Source organism: Gopherus evgoodei, chromosome 3 (assembly GCF_007399415.2).
Source record: "Gopherus evgoodei ecotype Sinaloan lineage chromosome 3, rGopEvg1_v1.p, whole genome shotgun sequence".
Classification (NCBI taxonomy): Eukaryota; Metazoa; Chordata; order Testudines; family Testudinidae; genus Gopherus; species Gopherus evgoodei.
In genome coordinates, this window is record NC_044324.1 from 7,256,213 (window position 1) to 7,271,334 (window position 15,122).

Here is a 15,122-nt window from a genome sequence, read left to right on the forward strand (position 1 = left end):
AGCCACCTCTGGGGTGGATTGAGGGCAACAACTGAATACAGGAAAAATGCCACATGCAGGGGGGAATTAAAAGAGGCAGCACTTAATTAGCAGGGTTGAAATTTGGCCAGGACACCAGGGTTCGTTTGTGGGAATACATAAAAAAGGCCAGACTGGGTTGGACCAATGGATCCTGTCTCTGGACAGTGGCCTGTGCCAGATGCTTCAGAGGGAATGAACAGAACAGAGCAATTAGCAAATGATCCATCCCATCTTCCAGTCCCAGCTTCTGCTAGTGGCTTTAGGGACACTCAAAGAATGGGGCTGTCCCCCTGCCCACCTTGGCTAATAGCCATCAACGGACCTATCCTCTACAAGCTTGATTTCTTCTTTGAACTCAGTAATACTTTTGGCCTTCACAACATCCCCTGGCAAGGAGTTCCACAGGCTGACTGCGCGTTGTGTGAAGAAATACTTCCTTGTGTTTGTTTACACCTGACGAGTAGAGTATTCATTTCCTCGGGTGACTCCTGGTTCTTGTGGTATGTGAAGGGGTAAACAACACGTCCCTTTCCACTTTCCCCACATCATGCTTGATTTTACAGACCTCACATCCCCTCTTAGTCGTCTCTTTTCTAAGATGACCAGTTCTAGTCTTTTTAATCTTGCCTCCTATGGAAGCTGTTCCAGACCCCTCTGCACTTTTCCGAATTCTATCTTTTTTGAGATGGGGCACTCAGAATCTTTAATGGACATAGGGTAACTGAACTGAGCAACTCCCTTTGCCTCACCATTCCTCAGTTTTCCCCATCTCTAAAATAGGGTCAATATTTACCTGTTTCACAGAGGAGGAGACAGGATTTGAAGACTTACTAGCTAATCATAAAAGGCTTTGCAATTCTCAGATGACAGAAATCTGCTACAGAAATGCAATGTATCCAACTATCAGCCTCCAAAGAACCAGACACTTGGTGAGCCTGACAGCCAGGGGATGTTCTTTGCTTCACGATTATGTCAGAAACCTGAGCACTAACAGCTGGGTGGCTAATAGGGACTCTGAGCTCTTCACTAAGAGCCAGGATCAGGTCCATGTCTTCAGAAATAGTCACTCATTTCAAGGGTCTTGAGATACTTTCAGGAGGTTTGGCACCCAAAATTAATGGACTCTAAAATCTGGGCCACTAGCCCCCTGGCCCATTCTGCTACAGACTTGCCAGGCGCCCTTGGGCAAGTTACTTCCCGGTGCCTTCGTCTCCCCATTTGTGGGGCACTGCTAACGCCACCCACCTGATTAAAGCACTTTGCAAGCCCTGGATGGAAAGGTAAGCACATTGGTGCTGAGTCCTGTCACTACGGCCATGGACAGCCGGGGCACGGGAGTGGTCTTGCTACTAAGAGATGCCAAGGACTATGTGGTGCACAGAATCCCAGCACCCCTGGCTTCTAGAAAAGCAGGGAGGCAGATAGATGGCACAGAGGCACAGCCTCTGAGAGTCAGACCAGGAGGCTCCTGTCTCTGGGACCAGCAGCTGCAGAGTGTGATGCATACAAGCTTTTTGAGATAACCGGTTGTGACGGAGCAGGAAGCAGGGTGGATTTGCCCTGGGAATCTTGCAGGGGGGTTACTTTGGGGATGGGGGACTTCCCTTGAAAGAAGCTCCCTGAACTGTAACCTGAGCCAGGAGGGGGGTGGGGAGAAGTGATACCTTCTGGCCCTGAGACTGAACAAAGGGGAGGAGGAGCAGTGGGAGGGGAAGAGAGCCGCTGGAGGAGATTTTGTTTTCAGTCTTGGGCTGGGGGGTGCAACGCAGGGAACCCCAAGCTGGGGTCTAAGCTCCCTGAACCCCCCAGAAGGACTTGATTGAGGGGTTCTAGTTGCACCTACACGCTCCGCTTGGGACTGTGTTCCTGTCGTCTAATAAACCTTCTGTTTTACTGGCTGGCTGAAAGTCACAGTGAATCTCAGGAAGAGGGGTACAGGGCCCTGACTCCCCCACACTCCGTAACACCTGTCCCCAGGGAAAGCTGCGTATCCAGGAAGCTCAGTTGCACTACAGGAAGAGAAGGGCAAAGAGAGGGTGCCAGTCCCTGCCGCTGCCTCTCTTAGCCCTTTGGGCCAGCACAAAAGTGCTGAAATGCCGTTTGCAGACTCTGTGGTTCCTGGAGTGAATGGGCGCAGGCAGGCAGGATGGGCAGCTGCCAGCCTGGTTCTGAGTCATTCACACGAGCCACAGAGCAAGGCAAGCAAGCCAGGAGAGGGACACCACCGACGGGTGCGCTGTGACACCGTGTCAGATTTCCTGGCCCACTTTCACAAGCTACCTAGCATGTGCCAGGCAAGCAGCGGGTCAGGGAGTTCGCTCATGTCGCCGCTTCTCCAAGCAAGTTGGTGAGTGTCAGCGGAGCAGCCAAGCGCGCTTCCTGCTCTGTCAGGAATAATCTGTGAATGATGCATCAGGGGGTCCCAGTGGAGTTTCCTCCGAGCAAGAAGGACCCTGGCTGGGGAAATGGAAACAGTCGTGTCTGCTGGCAGCAGCCCCAGAGTTGCACTGCCTCAGCCAGAAAAACAAAGAGAAAGATGATCTTGGATGTTTCTTAATTTCACACCATCCTTGTTAATGCAGATGAATGAGACTGGGGGGCTGGAGCTGATTGGCTGACACAGCAGGAGATGGTCTGTTGATTAGAACAGGGGATATCTGTGGATATCTGGGGATACCCTAGCTCCCAGGGGTGCTGAGCTCCCATTGACTTCACCTGCAGCAGCGGGTGCTCAGCACCTGAGAATCAGGTCTGTGGAGTCCAAAGCTGGGCAGCACCCAGAAAATGGTGGCCCTTCCGAGCTGTATCTGGCTATGGAATTCCCGCTTGCCCCTCAGACAGCTGAAACCTCCCTGCTTCTCCCCCTCTGAGGTCAGTTCCCTTGGGGGCTGCTCCCTTCACTTGTCTCCTTAGCGTGCTGCCAAGCCAGCGCCTCTCCTGCGGGCTGCACGCTCTGCAGGGGAACAGCAGGTGCTGGCTCTCTGCTCCATCAGAGTCCCCAGCATGAGCGGGCAGGGAACCCACCACGCATCTGAGAAGCAACTCGGTCAAGGTCCAGATCACTAGATGCATTACGCTAGCCCCCAGAGGCCGCTGGGTAAGATCTGGGCCCTGTGGTGGTGGACGCTGCAGAGACACAGCACACCAAAGAGTCCCTGCCCCTAGGAGCTCACAGGTCAGTAGAGACGCACCATCATCACCCCGTTTTACAGCTGGGGTCTGCATGACGGAGGGGTTTGCCCGAGGAAGCTGAGAGCAGGGCTAGGAGCTAAACCTAGTCACGGTGCAGCATCGAAAGTGCAGGACGAGCATTGGACTCCCAGAGCCTCTCTGTGTGTGCAGGAGCTTTGCACGCCAGGTCTCCTGCCTCCTGCTGCAGAACGGCACATTTCAAACCCCAGGGACAGGTTACCCGGCCGGTGAGAACCCAGTGTTAACATCCATCATGGGCACAGGAAGATTTCAGGCAGCTTGGAGCTAAATCATCGCCGGTTCGCTGAGCATGCTGGGAAAATGCCTGTGGTGTGGGCCCCGAGTGCTTGGCCGGGGGGAGTCTCTCAAGGAGGAGATGTGTGGCTGGCAGCAGGAGATACAAACCAGTCTGAATTCCCCATGTTGCAGGTGGGCCTGGGACAAGTTGGCTGTTGGGTTTACTCTTAACCGGTTTAGAAGTCTCTCTCTCTCTCTCTCTCTCCCTGTCAGTGGTCTGTGCTCCCTGGGACAGCCAAACGCAGCAGGATCTGCTGGGTGGAGGCCTGGTAAGTGAGGCAGCTGCCCCTGCCCGGCTCCCATCTCTGCAGCAGCACTGCTGTCGTGCACTGACCCCAGAGACCAAAATCCTGACCCTCGTGACTTCAGTGGAAATCGGCCCCATTGTCTTCAATGAACTGGAGACTGCAGTGGGCAGAAGATGCCCTCAGCCCAGCCATGTGGGTCTGCAGTGGTTGACTCTTGGATTCTATCTCCAGCTCTGGGAGGGGAGCAGGGTCCAGCAGTTAGAGCAGGAAGCCTGCAGGCCAGGCATGCCTTAACCACATGCCCATTGTTCCGCTTCACATTCTCCCCATTTCACAGATGGGGAAACCAAGGCAGGGAATAGCAACATGGCTCCCCCAGAGCGAAGAGTTTCACCAGCAGAACCAGTGCCCTGCCTGAACCACTGCCCCAGCCCCTCTGTACAGGTGCTGTAAGGTATCCACCCTCCCCTACCGGGCCTCATGCTCCTGTGCCGCAGATGCCAGAGGAACCTGTGGTGGCTGCTCCAATTGCCAAGAACCAGGACACATGAGAGCCTGCCTGCTGCAGCTTCAGCCAGGCTGAGACACCCACAGGGCATGCTAAGGGGGCAGGGTGCCAGGGCTCAGGGGGCCTCTGTCCCACTGGAGAAGCCCCCTGGACACGCATGGTGCAGGCGAAGGAGCAGCGGAGAGCCACCTGGCCCCTTGGTCTGGGGATGAAGCAAGGCTCAGCAGCACAGCTGGTTCCAATCACCAGGGGCTTGGCCAGGAAGTGGCTGGGAGCGGGAGCTTGGCACGCAGAGTGCGAGGCAAGCATGGACGGGGCCCATGGGGGCGTTGTCAGGCAGCCGCACACTGAGATGGGGAGTCCTCCCTGGCGCTGGACGTCAGCACTCTGATGGTGCATGCTCACGTCAGTCGGCAGCTGGCCTTACAAGAACATGCCAACTACCATATATAGGCACAATGGGGGGTGGGGAGGGGGCCTTTGTGCGCTGCGCTGACTCAGGAGATGGGGGGCAGGGTCTTTGGTGGGATCAAAAAGTGACACCCCTCCCCCACGCACACCTGGGAAGTCTCATGCTCTGCTGTAATCCAGAAGACTGCTGAGAGGAGAGATTAACAGCTCCCCCCTAGAATGCAGCACTTCTGTTCCCTCCCCACCTCCGGAATAGAATCCAGGAGTCCTAGGCCCCAGTAAGCCCCGGTCTAACCATTAGACACCACTGCCCTCCCAGAACTGGGTACAGAACCCAGGAGTCCTGGCTCCCCTGCCAGTCTAACCACTAGGCACCACTCCTTTGCATTCTGTACTACAGGGGTCCAGAAGCTGCCAGGCACAAAGCTCTTGAACAGGGGGCAGCCTCCCTCCCGTTGCAGGATGGTCCCCAGAGCACGCTGCACTCCGGTTTGACCAGAGAGGCTTTCCCTGCGAAGAGCTGCAGTCTCTCTCTGTGGAAGAACACAGGATGCACATCTGGCCTGCCCGACGCCAGGACGCATTCACTCGGCAGTGCCCACACTGGCCCGGAAGCCCACGAAGAATGTCGCTTCGGCGCATTTCACCGTAAGTGGGTTCCATCCGGGAGCGGGGGACAAGATTTTAGCATGGGCGGGGCTGAAAGCCACTGAACCAAACTGCAAAGCCTGCATATGACAGAAGCCAGCCCTTCTGCTGCTGTTCTCACTTCAAGCCCAGGGCCGCTGCTGCACCCCCAACCCCACCACTCGGATCCCCGTGTGACGATGCCACGTACTGCGTTCCAAAGCCACCATCCCCTCCCTTCCGCTCACAGGAGAAGAGAAGCCGTTGCTGTCACATGGCAGAGAACGGTAATGGGATTACGGCTTGGGCTGGGCTGCTCCCCACTGGCAAGGCATCCGCACCCAACCCCTTGCTTCCAGTGCCCCCCTGCAGGGGGGGAGGTGAAGCACTGGTACCCCTCCTTAGCCCTGCCCCCTCCGCTCCCCATAGCCAAGGCTCTGAGTGCAGCGCTAGAGATGGGGCGGAGAGAATGTGGAGCCCAGGTTCTCTCTTTGGCTCTCAGCTCTCCCTAGCAAGATCCCATGCACAGGACGCAGGCTGGCCTCCGTGCAGCGGGAGGCAAGAGCAGAGCGATGCTACAGGCACAGGGCTGCTGAGAAGCACATGACAGGCTGGGGCTGGCAATGCTGATGCACCCAGGAATGGAGCCAGGAACCACGCACAGTAGGGACAGTCCAAAGGGTGCCCACGAGTAACACTCTGTAAACGCACAGCTGCTTGTCTAACAGCCTAGAGACTGACAGCTCTCGCCTCCGGGAACCAAGGGCCTGATCCTGCTGCCCCCTAATGGTGGAGACCAGCCTGTACTCACAACACCGCCAGCATTTGGGAGTGGGAGTCACATCCCAGCTTGGCTGGACCTGACAGGCTCGGAACCCGTTGACAGGACTGCAAATGCATCCCCGGGACTGCTATGGCCCCCAGGGCTCTGAGCAGACTGCAGCCCGCTCCTGCAGGGCAGAACTGTCAGGGAAGGAGTGACTGACCCTGGGGCAACCAGCTCCCCCCACGTGCCTGTGTAGACACTTCAATCCCCTTGTCCGAAGCCCCTCCTTCAGCCACTCACAGCTGTGGTGCCAATTCCCACAGCACCCCACTAGGCAGTGAGAGTTCCCCCTGCTGCACAGACTGGAGCAAGGAGGCAGTGACTTGGCCAAGGCAACGCAGAGGTGGCAAGAGAACCCTGCGTCCCAGTGCTGGGCTCCCCGCGCAGGCCTGCACCCCTGTCCTGCAGACTGCACTCAACCACCACCCAATAGGCTGCAGCACTGCTCAGTGAGGGATGATCTGAACCCAGACCCCTTCCATGTAAGGCCAAGAGCTAGTTCCCGTGGCGGAGGCCAGCAGTTCCGACCCATCCTTCATGTTACAATGCTAATGACAGCACGTATCTCCTGTGCCTTGGGTCAAGCTTCCTCATTTCACGGATGGGAAACAGGAACTGAAAAGAAGTCAAGTAACTTACTCAGGATCATGCAGCCAGTCAGCGGCCAGGCCCGCGGACAGAACCCAGGAGTCCTGACACCCAGCTCCCTCCAATGCAATTGCTAGATGCTGACTGGATGGTCACTGGCCTGCTGATCACATATTGACTCTGGCTAGGAGGCTGGGGAGACATGGCCTATGCCAGCTTTGCTCTGCCCTGCTCTACCTAGGCCAGGGCTTTGCAACCCCCTGATTTCTTTTTGCCTCATGTGGAACAATCTCATGGCCTGGTGAAGCTGCTGGAACCCGGCTGAGCTGGCCAGCAGTACAGTTCGTCTAAGCCAGCCACTTATGGCCCAGTCAGCACACAGCTGCAGCCTATGTGACATCCTCAGGGCCATACAGGTAGTGTATAGACTGTGTGGATGCAGCCCACGTAACAAAGAGAGCTGCATATGCAGCCCGCAAAGGTAAATAGGTTAAGAACCACTGGTCTAGGGCTTGTCTACACTGGGGCTTCTTGCACCAATACAGCTGCATGGCTGCAAGCCCCTAGTGCAACGTGCTGCACTGGTGTGAAAAGGGGCTTAGAAAGCAGCCCTCAGCTCCTGTGCTGGAATTTGGTGCTTTGTAAATCACTGCCCCTGCTGCCTCCTGCCGGTGCGCAGAAGGTCCCTATGAGGATGTGTATCCTGTTTCATGCCTTTTAACACTGGCTGGACTTGCCACGTACTAATCCGCCTGGCTGGCAGTGAGCAGCAGCCGTGAAATCCGGAGTCTCTCTCCTCATAACGCAGGTACTCAAGAGCCTGATCAGATGTGGAGAGGCCCAAGGGGCTCAGAGGGACTCCACAGCTCCCCTAGCAGCCTGCGTTGGCTGGCACGAGGACACGTCCAAGGAAACGTGAGCATCGGGTTGGGTGCCAGCCCTGTTACACTGCCACTTGCATAAGCAGCCAAGCTGCCTTGTCCGGGCTTCCCATGATAAGCATCGGATGCTCAGCAGAGAGCACCCACAGACCCACCCAGGGAGACAGGCTGCAGCCACACTGGCTCAGGAGTGAATTCACTTCCTGAAACAGTTCAAGGTCACAATTCAACTTGCCCCTGCCTCACTGCCCCCGGGCACAGCTGGGGGAGGCTGTTAAACCCAAGGCCAGTGGTGCAACGACAGGGGAGTTTAGTCTCTAGCCTGTGAATTCCTTGGCCTCACTGCTCAGCCACCCAGGTAGTGGCGGGAAGTCAATGCCAGCCATGCCAACTCTGCCAGGGGCTCCCTATCATTAGGAACTAGGCTGAGACCTATCAAGCTCATTCCATGCAGCATCATGACAACCCACAATCAGTGACCTAAGGACAGGGGGCACCAGAGCCCATTCCCTGTGGCCCCCACCACCTCCACCCAGAGCTGAATCTTTGCACAGGAAATAAAATGAAAAAGCAAATGCAATGAAAAAAAAAACGGGGGGCAGGAACCTCAGTCCAGAAGGGGGCCAGGAAAGGGGGAAGAAACCACCCAAGTCAGCAGGTCCCAAAGATGAGAGACTGGGGGGGGGAGAGAGACTGAGATGAGACTTTCTGACCCTCCCTCCCAAAATAGCTGCACAGGGTGACAATCGAGTGGGGACCACTGATTGATGTGAAGTGCGACAATGTGGGGCAGAGATCCAGCCCCACCCCCATTAATACAGAGCACAGACCCAAGTAACTCCAGCTTCCCCTCCAGCCCGCAAATTGCGGGGGGGGGAGGGCAGAGACCCACCCCTGATCTGCACAGACCCAGCACAGTTCATGTTCCTGCTGTACAGCCTCAGGTCTCAGAGCTCGGGTGGCGGGGCGCACACGCGGGGGGGCTCCCCTCACATACACGCGGGAGGGGCACACGGGGGAGTGACACCAGGGGGGCTCCCCCACATACCGGCGGGAGGGGCACACGCGGGGGGGGGCGCACACCAGGGGGGCTCCCCTCACATACACGCGGGAGGGGCACACGCTGGGGGGGCGCACACCAGGGGGGCTCCCCCCACATACAGGCGGGAGGGGCACACGCGGGGGGGCGCACACCAGGGGGGCGCCCCTCACATACACGCGGGAGGGGCACACGCTGGGGGGGCGCACACCAGGGGGGCTCTCCCCACATCAGGCGGGAGGGGCACACGCGGGGGGGCGCCCCTCACATACACGCGGGAGGGGCACACGGGGGAGTGACACCAGGGGGGCTCCCCCACATACCGGCGGGAGGGGCACACGCGGGGGGGGCGCACACCAGGGGGGCGCCCCTCACATACACGCGGGGGGGCACACGGGGGAGTGACACCAGGGGGGCTCCCCTCACATACACGCGGGAGGGGCACATGGGGGGAGACACCGGGGGGCCCGCACACTTACACGCCTCCGCCGGCTCCCGCCTTCTCCTGCCGGGGGAGGCCCGCGAGCCCCGCCCGGCTGCCCCGCGCGCTCCATCCGCCGCTTCGCAGCGGGGCCCTGCGCGGCTCGCCAGGCGGGGGCCCCGTGACGTCAGCCCGGGCTCTGCTGACGTCGCTGGAATCCCCGCGTGCGCAGCGCTAAAAATAGACCCGGAGCCCGAAATAACCGCGGCGCGGCCAGGCGGGGCCCGGCAGGGGGCAGCCCGGGGCTGGAGGGGATCCCTCAGCCCCCTTCCCTGCACGTGACTGGCCTGACCCTTGGGGAGCCCCCAGCCCCTCTCCCTGCACGTGACTGGCTGGAGCCGGGGGGACTCCCCAGCCCCCCTCCCTGCACGTGACTGGCTGGACCCGGGGGAACCCCCAGCCCCCTTCCCTGCACGTGACTGGCTGGAGCCAGGGGGACTCCCCAGCCCCCCTCCCTGCACGTGACTGGCTGGACCCGGGGGAACCCCCAGCCCCCTTCCCTGCACGTGACTGGTCCTACCTGGGGAAGCCCCCAGTCCCCCTCCCTGCACGTGACTGGCTGGACCCGGGGGGACGCCCAGCCCCCTTCCCTGCACGTGACTGGCCTGACCCTTGGGGAGCCCCCAGTCCCCCTCCCTGTTCGTGACTGGCTGGACCCGGGGGGACCCCCTAGCCCCCTTCCCTGCACGTGACTGGTCCTACCTGGGGAAGCCCCCAGTCCCCCTCCCTGCACGTGACTGGCTGGAGCCGGGGGGACTCCCCAGCCCCCCTCCCTGCACGTGACTGGTCCTACCTGGGGAAGCCCCCAGTCCCCCTCCCTGTTCGTGACTGGCTGGAGCCGGGGGGACTCCCCAGCCCCCCTCCCTGCACGTGACTGGCCCTACCTGGGGAAGCCCCCAATCCCCCTCCCTGCACCTGTTTGGGCTGACCTGGGGAAGCCCCCAGTCCCCCTCCCTGTTCGTGACTGGCTGGACCCAGGGGGACCCTCTAGCCCCCTTCCCTGCACGTGACTGGCCCTACCTGGGGGACCCCCTAGTCCCCCTCCCTGCACCTGTTTGGGCTGACCTGGGGAAGCCCCCAGTCCCCCTCCCTGTTCGTGACTGGCTGGCCCCGGGGGGACGCCCAGCCCCCTTCCCTGCACGTGACTGGCCTGACCCTTGGGGAGCCCCCAGCCCCTCTCCCTGCACGTGACTGGCTGGATCCGGAGGGACCCCCTAGCCCCCTTCCCTGCACGTGACTGGTCCTACCTGGGGAAGCCCCCAGTCCCCCTCCCTGTTCATGACTGGCTGGAGCCGGGGGGACTCCCCAGCCCCCCTCCCTGCACGTGACTGGCTCGACCTGAGGGACCTCCTAGTTCCCCTCCCTGCACCTGTTTGGGCTGACCTGGGGAAGCCCCCAGCCCCCCTCCCTGCATGTGGCTGGCCTGACCCTGTGGGGGCCCCCGCCTGGCAGGACAGTCCCTGGCACCAGATGCAGAGAAAGCCCCAGGGCAGCAGCAGAAGTAGGAGGAGCCCTGTGCACTGGGGAGCAGCCAGGGTCTTTCTCCTGCTACTTGGGATTCACAGGGAGGGGCTGACACAGAGCTGTCTTACTGCTTTGCTTCCAGGGGGGTTGGGTCAGAGCCACCCCAGCCTCCCATTGGGCCTCTCCCAGGGCAGAGCAGGTGCAACTCCCTCTGTTTTTCACTGTGGCCCAGGCTCACCTAAAAAACATGAGCTGTGTCCCTCCCACATTAACCTCCAAAATCAAGTTTGTCCCAAGCACCCCTAGACTCACCCTCAAAACTCAGAGGACCCCTAACTCCCCAGGCCTGTCCCCCAGACTTCAGCACTCCCCATATCTTGCCTAATGGCTCAGACCCACCCCAGTTTAATGGTCAAAATGAGGCTTCTCCTAGAATTGATCCCAGGAATTAAATCTTCCCCACACAATATCCTGTTGCAAACAGTCTGGTGATGCGCCAGCTGGGGTATGTGTGTGTGTGAGGGGGCAACTGCCTGTGTGTGTGTGCATGGAATCGATCTGTCCCTCACATGTGCTGTCCGCTGCCGAGGGCTCAGGCTGGGATTAGATTTTACTCCCAAATCCAGGCTCCTGCTGGGCAGACCCCTGCCAGATCCCTCTTTCTGTAGAACACCCTGGTGAACTGTGTGCAGGAGAAAGCTGGTGGACGGGTAGCGCTGGAGACCAAACTCTCTGTCCAGGGACACTCCAGCCAGGGGTGCCACATACAGCCCATGTGTGCTGCTGCCCGAAGGGGCCCTCTTCCTGGCCCATTGAGCCCTTGGCCTCGCTGATGGGACTGCCAGTGCGGGTGGCTTTCGTGATGTGGACACGCCTGTTCTGCGAGGAACTGGTCTGAGACCCATCAAACTCATTGCACACATGGGACATGAGAAAATAGCCTATTTTAGCCACTACCAAACTAGGCTGGATTTGAACCAGTGACCTAGAGGCTGGGGCGGGGGCCGGGATTCCTAAATAACATTGTCTTTTAGTCTATTATTCGTTAATTTAATAAGAAACTTGGGGCAGCTTCTCTCCAGAAAATAAACCAGTTAATGTTTGGGGGCAAAGGGGGCCTCATGAATTGGGACACACCATTCTAGAGCTCACTAGCTCCTGAAGGGTTAATATGCACCGGTAGCAGCCTGCATTGGGCCCCTGAGGTTGCCTGGATTAACTGTATCTCCAGTCCCGGCTAGTTACTAGGAAACCAGTCATCTCCTAGGTGAAAGCAGAACAGGTAGGGTCTCCTGCTAATAAACCAAACCTTATAACCTGGCTTGCCATAATCCAGCCCAGTCCTACGATGATGCAGGCCAGCAGCACCCCCTGCGCCCCAAAGAAACAAACACCCAGTTTGCTGCAGCAGAACAGCAGCCTGGAGATGCAAATCAATAACAAGCCTCTGCTCTGCTCTGGGAGCGGTTCCCGGGCCCCCACACCGCCCTGCCCTGGACTCAGGACTACACCAGGGGCAGGGCAAGGCAGCTTCAGCTACACAAGGAAGTTGCTCCAGTTTAACTTCAATATGAAACTGGTGCCAGTACGGGTGGACACTCTGAGTTTGGTTCCAGGAGGGGCTTTGCTGGGTTCAGCTTAAGCCAGTTCCAAACTGATTTGAGTTCAATGAAAATAAGCCTCATTTAAACCAAGAGGAGAGTGTTCATACAGGAGGTGGTCTGGTTTGCTGACATTGGTTTAAAATCACTGGTGCAACTTCCTCGTGCAGACAAACTGAGGACATGGCCTGTGGGGTCAGGGCTGTGCGTGCAGGGAGCTGGTCGCTGGATCAGGGAGCTCCTGACTTTTATAGCACCTGTTCCAACACAGTCCAGCTCAGGACTGGCCAAAGACCCTTTCAGTGCAATGAGTTTGAGTGGTCTCAGCCCAGGCTTCTTTGTTGACAGCCCCCATGGAGGGGTCCAAGGGCTGAATGGGCCGCAGCAGCTGAGAGCTAGAGGGAGCCCATCCTCGAGGTATCATGGCAGCAGGTAGAGGGAGGACACCATTTTCCCCAACCACCAGGCCGGCCTGTTCCACCAGCCCCCAAATTACCTTGGGAGACGTTTCATAATTAAAAGACAGAAAGGGCTGGAGGCTGCTGGGCCTGGGGAAGAGAACGCCAGGCTGATTACAGGGTTGCCCGCTGCCTAGCATCCTGCCCAGAGCTCTGCACTCCCTGGCCAGTTCAGGAGGCATTGTGGCTCCTGGCGCCATCTCCATGGACATGAGCCTATATTTGTCTGTAATTATGGGTTCTCCGAGCTGGGGAGCCTGGAGAGCCTTTGTGTGGGACAGAGGGGCGTTCCCGAGGTGCCATGCCAAGGGCCCAGCCATGCCCATCTCCTTGTGAGGGGCCAGGGAGCCGCTAAGAAGTAGAGTGACCAGATAGCAAGTGAAAAAAATTGGGAGAGGGGGTGGGGGGAAATAGGAGCCTATATAAGAAAAAGCCCCCAAAATGGGGACTGTCCCTATCAGATCAAGACATCTGGTCACCCTACTGAGAAGGCACCATCCACACCACTGCCAACCACATAACCCCCCACCTTGGGGTCCCTTTAGCTTGGGCATTCAGCTCCGTGGGGCAGGTGGGGGACCTTGGGGAGGGGGCTGGCTCTTTGCTGAGCACCCCTGAGGGCACTGCTATCCCCACCAGGTTCGTAGCCAGGCCTGGGCAGGCTCCCTAGCCCATTAACTCTGTAGTGCCAATGTGCTGCTGCTCCCAGATCACAAAGCCCCTTCTCGAACACAGAGCTGGCCTGCACCCCCACACTCCACACGGAGGGCAGGGGCTTCTGTCTGGGGCACCGCCCCCCTCGGCTCTGTGGCTGCTCCGCCTCCCTCACTGCTCCAGCTTCCCCTTCTGGGTATCCCCCCGACACACACACAGCCCTTCCTGCCTGAAAATATCCCAGCACACAGGGTTCAACTCCCCACGTGCATCCAGGACTGGGGATGCTGCACCTTCAGGACTCTCACAGCTCCAGCCCCAGCCCCACCTGTACCAGGAGCTCAGCAGGTGCCTGGTGAACCCATTCGCTGATCTGAACGAATTAACCTCACACCCACCAGCCGCTCCCCAGGAGACAGGGGAGAGTATTGGTGCATCACAGGTGGGGCTGCTGACGCAAGGTCACTTGCAAGGTCAAGCCATGAGTCAGCAGAACAGCAAGGAGCAGAACACAAAGAAAGCCTGATTTCCAGTCCTATTGCCTTCCACTTGGCCCCACTCCCTCCAGGGCTGGGCTAGAACCCAGGAGTCCTGCACCCCAAGCCGTCCCTGTTCTAACTACTACACCCCACTCCCTCCAGGGCCGAGCCAGAACCCAAGAGTCCTGCACCCCAATCCGTCCCTGATCCAACTACTACACCCCACTCCCTCCAGGGCCGAGCCAGAACCCAAGAGTCCTGCACCCCAATCCGTCCCTGATCTAACTACTACACCCCACTAGAACCCAGGAATCCTCTCAGCCAACACTGCATGTGACCAGGGGACGGGGTTGGGCAGGAGGCAGCCAAATTACACTTTGCATCATCGCACTGCCTGGTCCGAAATCCTGGCTAATAAAAGCCCAGCGCCTTAACGTGACAGGTCACCTGCTCCGAGGGGAAATTTCCATGGAAAAGCCCTGTTTAGAAGGGGTGCAGTGTCATCAGAAAGGTATCTGGTGCGGGGGGAGCTGCCACTGCTAGGTCTGCTGCTCAGTGCCAGCCGACGGGTTCTGCTGGGAGTCTGGCAGGGAATTGACTGGCTCTGGATTTAGCTGTGCCCTTGACTGTGAAAAGAACGTACCCGTAACCCATACCATAAATGTCCAGCCACACAGTCATTTTGGAACCAGTACAAGGCGTAAGAGCAGCCCTGAGCCTGTGCTCTGACACACAAAGAGTGACTCACACAGGGGTGTGCGCGTGCACACACAGCCTCTCTAGCGCACACACAGTGTCATGCATATCCACAGCCCTTGGGCTCGGCCTGACCAGCAGCAGCCCCTGGCTCACGGGCTGGGAGGGGACCACCAGCCTGTAATGTCACATTCAGGCAGCCACAGGGGAAGCTGATGCAGGAGGCCAGTTCCTGGGGGAGTTTCTGTAGAGACCCACGGGATGCAGGCAGGAGAGCCGAGCCCAGCTGGTGGGTGATTTACCAGTGGGAGGCGGCGGTGTCCATGCTGAGTGGGTCTCCCCAGGCCAGGAAAAGCCACCTGTAGACTGAGCTTTACCAAGAACCATCTCAGCAGCAGGCCTGGCTGTCAGACATGAGGGACAACTGCAGCCAGCTGGGTGCTCGGGAGCGGGAGGGGAGTCACCTCTGCTCATTAGACACATGGGGCCTGATGTTCCATGTGCCTTGCAAGCCCTGCTGGGGATCCAGTCCCTAGTGGTTACAGCCCTGGGTGCTGCCAATTGGATTAGCATCCCAGCAACACTGGGACACCCCCCCCCACTTATGGCCTTGGCATGCCAGATGCTGCACAGACACAGTGACAGACAGTC

General features: G+C 58.7%; 1 protein-coding gene across 1 annotated transcript in view; it reads right to left on the minus strand.

Annotated features, from left to right (window-relative positions):
* The window catches only part of NR4A1 (nuclear receptor subfamily 4 group A member 1), a 31,376-nt gene extending 22,237 nt beyond the window's left edge, over positions 1 to 9,139 (minus strand). Inside the window, exon 1 of the mRNA XM_030554887.1 lies at positions 9,118 to 9,139. The gene's annotated coding sequence lies outside the window, so the exon portion shown is untranslated. The remainder of the gene's footprint in view (positions 1 to 9,117) is intronic.
* Between the last annotated feature and the right edge of the window lie 5,983 nt (positions 9,140 to 15,122).